Source organism: Lactuca saligna, chromosome 4, assembly GCF_052625555.1.
Source record: "Lactuca saligna cultivar CGN05327 chromosome 4, ASM5262555v1, whole genome shotgun sequence".
Lineage (NCBI taxonomy): Eukaryota > Viridiplantae > Streptophyta > Magnoliopsida > Asterales > Asteraceae > Lactuca > Lactuca saligna.
The window spans coordinates 50,308,984-50,319,222 of record NC_136420.1 but is presented as its reverse complement, the minus strand read 5'-3'; positions in this window follow the sequence as shown (position 1 = coordinate 50,319,222).

The window sequence follows — 10,239 nt, the reverse complement described above, 5'->3', positions numbered from 1 at the left end:
AACTCAAACATTATTGAAAAAAACTTTATGCGGCAATTACTTGACCATTTTTTTTAACTAAAAAGTTAAAATAAAACATTTTAATTCTTTTTTTTAGAACAGCTAGTACAATAGAGGATAAATAAATTTTGATTTAGAGGTAATAATTTTCAAAGTCGGAATAATATTATTATAAGAAAATTAGCAAATGTATGTCATCAAAATCTAAAAATTGAAGCTAAAATATTTATAATGTAAAAATCATATTATAATTAAAATTTCAAAACAATTAAAAATAATATTTTATTTTTGTTGTTGAGTTTTCAAAAATAATTGTGCATTTTTAATATATCTTTTCAAAAATCTTCTATATTTTGCTACGGAAACATATTCCGTAACTATTTCACTACGAAATTTTCCGTAGCCAAATACCTATGGATTTTGATTTCGTAGCTATTTTGCAAATTCACCTTTTTTTGTAACAGATTCCATAATAGATTAGCTACAAAATTTTATTTTGTAGCAAATTTCCTAGCAAAATAGCTACGGATCCTAATTCCATAGCTAACATGCTACGGATTTTTATTTTGTAGCCATTTATGTAGCCAACTAGCTACATACATCATAGAGAACTAGCTACAACCAAAAAACTTGTAGCATTATTTGTAGTAAACTAGCTACGGATTTTAATTCTGTAGCAACTATTCAAGATTTAGCTACGGAATGAAAATTACGTAGCCATTTCCGTAGCAAATTAGTTACAACCAACCATTTTGTAACATATTCCGTATTAAAGTAGCTATGAATTTAAATTCTGTAACAACTTTACGTAGCTATTTAAGATTTAGCTACGTAATGCAATTCCGTAACCATTTATGTAGCAAAATAGCTACGACAAGTCGTTCCGTAGCATATTCGGTAGTAAAATAGCAACGAATTTTGATTCCATAGTAACTTTCCGTAGCTATTTAGCATTTTTCTTGTAGTGTTAGTTCTTTTTCATTGACTACTATAGCATAAAGTTTGACCACAAACTCCTCGTAGATTCGATCCTTACTTACCTTAGCTATCTAGTGGTTTTGAGGTTATTTTTGATTGAGGCAACGAACTCGATCATACACCTCAATGTAGATTTGGCGATGCTCAATCTGTGTATTATTGAACAATAATAATTCTTTAAAAGTCTTTCATTTTATAAGAATCCAAAGTGAAAGATGACATGAAAGTAACTACAATAACATTCTAACACGATTACAAACATACATATATAAAAGAAGCTGACTTCTTCCATATCATCAATAATTGAACACTCATACTGAATGACCAAAATATTGTATCTTTATTACACGCACTATTATAAGATAGGCATATCGTACATCATCGTACAATATTATATGTCATTATCTAATAAAATAATAGGATAAATCGTCTTCACGAGAAAAAACCAATAAAAATAAAAGTTTTTCACTAAAATTAAAAAAATATCTTCGGCTCATACGTTATCCTCTAACCCAATTTTCATCTTGTAGAATAAAATGATTATTCTCACTATGAATTTCATACTACGACTTGTGAGCGGGATAAAAATGCTCCCTGCATTAAAAAGATCGTTCTCGTTTGTATTATGTAGTTTTACCGTTGAACAACATTCGAAGGTCATCGTAAATTTTTTATAAAAGGACTAATGGTATTCATGCAAGTGATCATCGTAAATGTTTGACATAAAGAGTAAATGAGTAAACATTATTTGCAAGTAGCTCAATAAACTCCAAATCTTAAGTTCAAAACATTCAAAACATTTTTAGTTGCGCACAAATGTTACAAAACTTATAAACCATAAGGTTTTAAGATGTGCGTAAGGCTGTAAACGAACTGAACATTCGAATGTTCGTGAACAGTTAAACGAGAAGTTCATTTATATTCGCTTATTTAATAAATAAATGAACGTGAACACAAATTCTCGTTTGTTTAGTTAAAAGAACGGTGGTCTCATTCATTTAGTTATATTCATGAACGTCTATTTATGTTCGTTCATACAAGTTTATTTTATGTTCATATATAATTAATTGTATTCGATTACATTACTATATAACATGTTGATATATGTTCAATTGGGTTTGTTTATCTTTGTTCATTTTTGTTCATTTGTTTATGTTTGTTTAGCATGTTCACGAATATAAACGAACGAATATTAACAACGTAAATTGTTAAACGAATGAGCATGAACAAAAAAGTTTGTTCGTTTATTCGTTCGTGTTCGTTCATTTGTTTAGCTAACTTAAACGGACGAACATAAACAAGTCTCCGTTCGTGTTCGTTCGGTATGTTTTCATCCCTAGATGTGCTAGGTTGAACTAATTCATACAAAAGCAATGGTATCAATTATCATCAGTTAGCAAATGTACTTTTGTAATGAGTTTGCATTTTAAAAATGATAAAGCATTAAACTCGTTTATTTTATTTTCTTATTATGGGTAGTAATCTTTGGCATTGAGAAAGTTAAAACGTTTATTTCTTTCTCTATCCCAACCCCTCTCATCACCTCTATATTCTTTAGTTTTTGCAACCCAAGCTTCCCTCTAATTAGGCTTTAATGAAAAAGCGAAAACATTCGGACAATTAGGTTTAGTGCACATGTATGCCATATTTAAATTAAGTAACATATGGTTGGATATATATATATATATATATATATATATATATATATATATATATATATATATATATATATATATATATATATATATATATATATATATATATATATATAGGGTTAGATTCATTTGAGACCACCTATATTTTGTGAGACCGTGAGATGTATTTTTTATTATTTTTTTATTTTTTTATTTTTTTTAATTTTTTTTAGTTAATTCAAGTTCCAAAAATAATATTTAAAAAAAGAATTTTTGGATTTTTCCATTTATTTTGCATTTTAAAATTATTTTTTAGAATATGTACAGTATAATATTCTATTAGAATATTTCACGTATTTTTTTCAAAAAAAACACAGGATTTTTTTTTTACTTTTTTTTTTTTAGTTAATTCAAGTTCCGAAAATAATATTTAAAAAAGAATTTTTAGATTTTTCCATTTAAAATTTGGAGGCTAATTTTTAAAGAATTTGAAGGTATAGTGCTAGTCTTTCGCCTTTAACTACATATAATCCATCAATGTGGTTAGTTATTAATAACGAATCTACGTATACCTGAAGATTCTTGATCTCAAGACCCTTGGCCAGTTGTATCCCCATGACCAGTGCTTCATTCTCTGCTTCATTGTTAGTTGCATTGAATTCACAACTAACTGTCTAGGGTAGTGATGAGTTTAAAAACTCTTAGATCGATTAGATCTTTCACAAGTACGATTAAAGAAATCAAACAATTCAAGACAATATGAGAATCAACACATATCTGAATCAAATGTATGCTTATGATTTAAAACAGAGTCACGCCTCAGCAGAGCTCGATGAAGAACTTCCGCTGTAGAGGCGAGCTAGGGTTTACAAAACAGTAAAATAAAATAAACAATGAAAAGCGTAACTCCTAAGTCTGCATGCATGCAACTTATATACTAAACCCTAGTACAAAAATATGCACGGTTGGACAAGCCCAATAACGGCATTCAAACTGGGCTAAGGACCGAGCCCATGACACAATCTAACAGACCCAACAATCTCCCCCTTTGCGTCAAATGAGGCGAGAGATTACTTCTTTTGTGTGGGCTTCACCCTCTTTACTACTTTAAACAAAAGAGGAATTATGTTGAGAAAAGTCTGTCTAAATTGTATGTACCACGTCAGCATGTCAATAAATAGTTTCTTATCAGCAGCACTATTCTGCTCGCACCTCTGAATGATCTCCAAAATATGCTCAAGACAAGTCGTTAAGAATAGGTGTTTGTCGACAAGATCGAACAGACATTTTTGACCTTCGCCCCTGTGGAACATAACTGTGTGGTATGTTTAGTCGATTTTCCCCTTGATCATGGAATTGACATTGCCAGCTCTGCCCATAATCTTGATCGTTGTTCTCTTGTGTATGGCAGTCGCAATCTCCTGGTCCATCTTCGCTACCTCATGTATGTAGCAAACAATCATAAGCTTGATATGATCAATTATTGGCTGATACTCTTGAGGATTTGACAGAAGAATGTTAATGAGGAGTATCCAGTCATGAGGATTAAGATTTGGTAGATCAGCAAGGGTAAAATGGTAGACTGAGCCTTCGGTTCCTCGAGTCACCCTGAACTTGACATTAATAAATTTCCCTGCTGAATAGGGCTTCATTACCTTGACTGTGGTTATTTTCTTTGAGCGCCAAGTCAGGTATTGGGGTTGAGCAAACTCCAAATAAAATTCCAAAAGATCCCTATCTACCTTCGGGTCTGGAGAAGGAATAGCAGCAGTTGAGTTAAAGCAGTGGAAGATAAATGCCTTTCGAGTGATTGGCATATCGAACTGTGCATCCTTGGAATTGTCAAGACTAAAGGACATGATCAGATCAAGCCAGAGAATGCTCGGCTCATCAATTTCAATCTATCATTTTCGTCTAACAGATTTTTAAGCATGTCCTTGTGGTCCTTGGACTTTATGTAGGATTCAATTTTGTACATACCTATTTTATATGCTGGAGACACTTTGTCAGAAGATACAACACTTTCACAGTTGTAGGCTTTAGCATCGATTTCATCCTCCTTTGATTCAAGGAAGGGTAAAATCATACTATGTATCTTCTTCCCTATTTCACAATCAAGATGCAACTAAGTGATGTTAAAATAGAGTCTTTCAGCAAATAAACAAAACACATTTTGCTGTTTAAGAAGTTTAAGATTGTCTCTTTGCAAATAAATATAATCATCTTTAGATCTAATTAACTCCTTTTCCTTTTGCTTGATCCACATCCTTCGTTCCTCACTCTTGAGAATTTTGATTTTAAGTTATTTAATTCCTTTTCATAATTGTTAACAGGTATTTTTAGAGAAGCAAGAATATTTTGTACCTTTTTGATCAACTCATCACATTCGTTGATCTGAACACTGACGGGCTTGGCAGCAAAACATTTGTCCTCTCGCTCCCTTTCCTCTTCAATTCCCCTATCAGTTGTGTATCCTCTCATTTTTTTAATGATTTCTTGCATAACAATTTATCAATTTACTCAAAATAATTAATCAATTATCTTATAAGGAAACAATTATCTTATTAATTGATAAATATCTTCATTTAGATCGAAAATATAGTCAAATATATCATATAATCGGATTAATATTGATCTAACATGATAAGGTAACTATCCATATGCAAAAACAGCAAGAAATCCCGAGATAAGCATTATCTGACGAGTTGACTCGTCGAGTCAAGCCTGGACTCGGCGAGTTCAGCTATGGACTCGGCGAGTCCAGCCTCTAAAACATCAAAAATCGATTTTTTTTTAGGTACACAATGCATCAATACAATTGAAACCATCCTAGGCTCTGATACCACTTGGATAAGTCTAATAACTATTATGCGTATGACTTCAGATCCTGATCTGTAATCGTAGCTTTCCAAAGCCGCTGTCAACTCTGATCCTATCAGATACGCGTGTCCTTAGATAAGGGATCATATATTCCTCCATTCTAGAAATCATATGAGATATGATTTCAAACCATTCTCTTTGTACTATATCTCGATTTCCGATTTATGACGACTGACTAATTGAACGAATCAAATTAGCCCTAGCCCGGCTGAGCATTTACGTTTGTCATCACTAAACCATCGAGGGGCCCAAAGATATCGCTTTTATCCTACTTTGAATAAAAGGAATGGATAAACTTTGATAAAATGCTTGCTTGCACTCACTCACCGAATTACACACACCAATAGGTTTTATAACACCAAGTTACTAGTGCGTTTACATATTATCAATGTGCAACCGATTCGCAAGATACAACTCACACATCTCAGTTTCAAGAATATAAGATGTTATCGTCTCACCAATCACTCGTAATACAATTCATGGAGTGATCCAAGTGAGCGTGGGTTTAATCCAATGCTCAAATCATATTCATAAGCACTCATGAACGTTGCAGCAAACATTTGCTTATGTCTAATACTCTTCTAGACAATCCACACACCAATTCACGACAGTCTTCATTCATATCTACTTCCAACATATGAATGACTGTGGCCCGTTCGAATAATTCGATTATTCTTAATAAACTCAATTATTCTGGAAGTCAAAACATGCAAATTGAAACACCAGAATAATACTAATCCCATATGGCCTCAACCCTTTGAGTATAAATAAAACTCCTTTTATTTATCACCATATCGATTACTCATTATTTGTCGTTTCGGGTAATCAACTTATTACTTGAATTATTACACTTTTCCCATGCTCCTAGCATGCACACAATGTTTACCTATGGTTCTTACTTTTGTGAAATAGACAAATTGAACACATTTCCAATCATTCTCATTTTACAACTCCAAATCCTTTTTCATAAGTGTAAGAATATCAAATTCTTGCTACTTATAGAATATGCTAGATTCTAACACTTTATGCAATGATTCTTTCGTAATGTCATTGCACCAAAGTCACAAAGACTATTGCCAATGAAATTACAAAGTCCTTTAACGGAGATTGTTACAAGACAATTCCTTAGATATGATGTCTCTCTCTCAAAGTACATTCCTTTGAACATCCTCTTGCATAAAAGTTTCTAATCTAGTCATAGATTTTCAATATTTACTTCCCAATATGGATACGCTTCCATTATTTCCATATCACAACTCATTTCTTAATAGAATCTTATCTATTCATAATAATGTCGATATGGTCGATTCAATACCATGCTTCCAACTACTCACAAGCAACCAATCCTCGTCGAACTTTGGATTGTCCTTTGATAGTTGTTTAATTATTTTAGTCAAAACCGATTCTAGTCCCTTTTCCCTCTAAATGCGCTAGACATTTGGAAAATTTTAGAATGGTCAAACATTAAAGCATTTGCAATCGATCCTATACCCGAAGCGTATTGGACACGATGCACAATGTTTTATTTGCTATGTTCTCAAAATTCGAATTGTGAAGAGGAATGTCGTAATCATAATCGAAATTTTAAGAACATACTATGTACCTTTGACTAAATCTATTAACGTTTCACAACCTAATCCTTTAGATTTGAAATGAAGCATAATATTCTCTCCCTTAATTATAGCAAAACAACTTTACAACCCTTACGACTTTGCAAGGTATAACTCTTGTTTTTCTATAATTAATATTGCCAACTTGCAATACTTTCCATAATAATCATACAATCATAACTTTTATGCTCCCACTATCATGATGATTACTATAAAACATAACACTTATGCTCCCACTAGCTTCGACATGTATTCATAAACATCTTAACTTTCAGAAAAACAATACCTATTGAATTTCTTAAGTCCATATTTCTAATACTTAATGCTTTGATAATCTTTTATCAAGGCTTCTTAAACTTATACACCTTTGCCTTAGATAGTTCATATGTGTGTCTTAAACAATTAAGACTAATTGCCAAACCTCACAATTCAAATCATGGAAAGGGATACCGTAACCATGATCGAATTTGAGAATGCAATTTTACAATCACTATCTTCTTAAAATCTTTCTTAGTGAAAGCATTTCCTCACAATCATTTTCATAAAGAAGGAAATCTTATGACACTTAGATTTGTATTTGTTCCTATCCATGTGAATTTGTTAAAACCAAAGTTTACGACAAATTCAAACTCATATGGACCAAGCCTTTTTTAGTCTTGATTTCTTGCCTTATGGTAGCATAGCTGCCCACCACGTCTTCCAAGTAGTTAAGCATCTCACCTTTTTCCTATCAATGTACCTTTCATTGATCAAGGTCCTTTGCCTTTTATGCGTTCAAAATGAGAACTCACAGAACTCACATGCATAATTAACTCAATTGGAAACAACACAGAAACAAAAAAATGTCAACACGATAGGTTGTAAACCTCAACTCGTGTGCTAGTGATGATCAATAAGGTTTATTTGACTTGTTCTTGAAACCTTTCAAGACCATTAAGGCTCCCACTGACTCCTTGACTTATAAGATTCTTTTGTTAATAACCATTTCTTGACAAACAAATATTCAAGAGTTAGTGTAGTTATTATCAAAACACTTCATAAATTGGTCCTAGTCAGTCTTTGTCTTATTCAAGACATCACAACTTTCCACATTTGATGAATGTTATAAACCTTTAATACTTTTCACTCATTGTCACAATCTTAACTTTAAGACTTGTTATTGGAACGAAGTATGATAGACTTCTTGATTTAACCATTTCTTCAATCCTTGATTCCTCTTCTTAAACATACAATTGTACTAAGACTCACTTAGAGGATCAATTGAGATATGGTTCTTAATCATTAAGATCTATCATAAAGCATAAAAGCTACTCTCCCTTCTTCTTAGAATGGAGAAACTTTTATTTTTCTGCCTACTTGATTCTTCTTATTCGTTCTACTATTGATCTAAACCCTTTAATCAATTCAGAATTACACTTAATCCTGAAAGTATAATCATATTTACTAAACCTTTAGTAAATCATGACGAATATCTTTGTTACTCTTATGGTGAACTTGATCAACACACAACTTTGTGTACTCGATCTCCTAGTCCTTCACTTGACACTTTGTCAACGAATTAGTCTAATTATCAAATATGAAATTTCTCATTCATCATGCAACCAAGTTGCGTGATTCCAAATTTCAGTCCAATTGAAACTTTGGGCGATGAGAAACTATCCCTATTTGGTAAATTCTCGACATTTCCATAAATAATATAACTAAGAATCATATCCATTCGTTGTAGAAATATGCAAATATCAATTTTCATAACGATTTCATTGCAAGGAACTAAACAAATAAATAAATAAGTCAAAATTTATTTTATTTATAGAAGCAGCGGAAAAACATTTGTCCTTACAATGCAAAATCTACTGAAAACTATGTAAAAGGAAAACATTCGTCTCCAATGCCCCTTCTCTTGGCAATAAAAGCAAATTGACTCTTTTGGAACAACACATGGAACTACTTCAGACATCGCCTTTCTCTTATGATCAAACTTTTCGATCATTGCATGTCTTTCATTGCCATTGTCTATATCCATAGAGGTTTTGAAGGCAGATTCACCAATCAACTTTGATTTTCTATTGCGCCAAACCATTGCTGATTCAGCAGCAATAAGCCTATAGGTGAGATCAATAAGGGTCACGTCGTGGTTCATCATATAGTACTCTCTTACGAACTCACTATACGAGTTAGGAAGTGACTGAAGAACCCAATCAACAACTATCTCTTCACCGACAACGGATCCCATCATTCTTAACTTATCAATGTGTGACTTCATACTTAAGACGTGTGCACACACCGACTTTCCTTCTTTATGTTTACTTGCCAAAAGGGCTTGAGTGATATTGAACCTTTCAATTTTACAATCTTGTGGGTTAGGGAGAATAATTGGAGGAGGAGGAGGAAGAAGTGAAGCATGATTTCTTGTTCCTCGATCGAATCGTGGAATATCATCTTCATGTGGAATGCTTGTTTCATGGGATTTGGGAAGACCATAGTTGTCGAACTTTGACATCTACAAAACGGGAGAAAAACGAATTCAAGTTAGTTGATAGATTGAGTCCTTAGTAAATCACCCAAATGAAATACTAAGGCTAGGACCCAACATAATATTCTACAACTAGGGAGAGGGATGTCGTAACCCTAATTGCAGAATATTTGAAGGTAAGTGAATGACGATTCACTAATTTCCACCACGAAAAACGAAAAAGAAATTTAAGTTTTAAATCTATGAAAACTCCTAGATCCTTTGAGATTCATTGAACTTTCAATGGCATGTTTAAATCTCGATATGCCCCTCTTGTTTGTGACTGGGATGCCGAGGATCACAAAGTGGGTGTGAATAACCATGCAAACTACATGGTGCCGTCACATGTTACAGTCACCTATTCGATGTGCCGGTAAACCACACACGCTCCACCGAACTATGACAAACATTGAGTCACCCTTTGCTACCTTTCCTTAGAACCATTTAGTGTGCTGGTAAACCACACACGCTCCACTAACGTCTTCGCAAGGGCACAAAGTGTAATTTCATGGAATTGCATCAATTCACTTTTGCCTAAGTAACTAAGATTGGGAATTAGAAAAACATTTAGTTACTTTGTATTTCATTATACTTATAATGGAAGGTTTCGTCCTATCCTACCCGT